This window comes from Peromyscus leucopus, chromosome 1 (genome assembly GCF_004664715.2).
Source record: "Peromyscus leucopus breed LL Stock chromosome 1, UCI_PerLeu_2.1, whole genome shotgun sequence".
NCBI classification, from domain to species: domain Eukaryota; kingdom Metazoa; phylum Chordata; class Mammalia; order Rodentia; family Cricetidae; genus Peromyscus; species Peromyscus leucopus.
In genome coordinates, this window is record NC_051063.1 from 98,217,390 (window position 1) to 98,219,035 (window position 1,646).

Below are 1,646 nucleotides of genomic sequence, written 5' to 3' on the forward strand. Positions count from 1 at the left end.
CAAATTACATAAAACTAGCCAGTACACTGGGATTTGAGGTATGTACTAGTAGATTTGACTGGGCTTATGCCTAAAACAAGTCCATGGCAGCTGAATTAACTATGTACACATTAAAATAGTACTTCTCACCTTTAGTAATAATAATAATAATAATAATAATAATAATAATAATACTACAACCCCAATTTTTCACCTTTTTCCTTTTCTTTGTGCTCTGGCTTAGAGTGGTCAAATATCCACAGCGTGTTCTTTTGTTTCAAAATTCTTCCTGAAATGAGTTAATAATAGCCTCCAAAAATCCTACTCCATTATCAAAGATGCTACAATGGTGAAAAAACACAGACCCATAGGTCATTTCTTGTGAATGAAGGACATTCTTGCAGCCAGTCTCCTGAAGGCACTTTGACATCCTTGTTCCTCAGACTATAAATTATGGGGTTTAGCATTGGAGTCACCACTGTATAGAACACAGATATTATCTTATCCTGCTTTTTTGTGGTTTTGGTGTTTGGCTGCATATAGTTAAATATTGCTGATCCATAGAAGAGGACAACAACAATGAGATGGGAACCACAGGTGGAGAAGACTTTGAGCCTCCCCTCCCCAGACTGCATCTGGATCACAGTGGAGATGATGTTCCAGTAGGAGATGAGGATGAGGGAGACAGGTGCTAGGAGGATGATCACACCCATTGCAAAGATGGCCATTTCTGTGCTGTAAGTGTCTGCTGAAGCCAACTTCAGGAGGGCAGGAAGCTCACAAAAGTAATGGCTGACTGTGTTCTGCCCTTTATAAGGAAGATGGAAAGCAACAGTAGTGTCTATCAGGGATACTAGGAGCCCACTAGCCCAGGACCCTAGAGCAACTGGAGACATAGTTGTTGGGTCATGATGGTGGAATAGTGCAGGGGCTTACACACAGCCACGTACCGGTCATAGGACATCACTGCTAGTAGAGCACACTCTGTACATCCAATCTGAAGGGTGACAATTACCTGTGTCACACAGCCCCAAAAAGAAATAGTTTTCTTTTTTGTCAGGAAGTGGGACAGCACTTGAGGAACAATGCTATTTGAGAAACAGAGATCTGCAAAAGAGAGGCTTCTGAGAAAAAAGTACATTGGGGTATGAAGTCGAGAATCCATGAAGACGAGGATAATGATGAGCAGGTTCCCAAGTACAGTCAGCACATAAATGATGAAGAAAAGAACAAACAGAAGGATCTGAGTCTGTGCATCTTGTGAAAGACCCAGTAACAAAAACTCATCTATAAAGGTCTCGTTTTTTCTTCCCATTGAGCTTTATGCTTGTTTACCTGTTTGCCACAAACAACAAGTATGATTGGATTTATAACATTAAGTCCTGTAGAAGTGGCTTATGTTAAAACTGACATCTAATTGAATATTTCTAGGATTATATATTTTTTATCTAACATGTTCTAATGAACACATGTTTATTTTTATTCTAATTATTTGTCTATAGTTTACATCAACCCCTTTTCCCCCAGTTTTTTCTTATAACCACTGCAGTTTTTTTTTTTTTTAAATAGATAAAATACAATATAGTTTAAAGTGTTCCTTGGAGTCTGGAGATATGGCTCAGACACTAAGAGCACTGGCTGCTCTTCCAGAACACCCAGGTTCAATT

The 1,646-nt window shown here is 39.1% G+C and overlaps 1 pseudogene; it reads right to left on the reverse strand.

The window, feature by feature from the left end:
• Positions 1-351: 351 nt before the first annotated feature.
• Positions 352-1,294, reverse strand: LOC114710278 (annotated as a pseudogene).
• Positions 1,295-1,646: the final 352 nt, after the last annotated feature.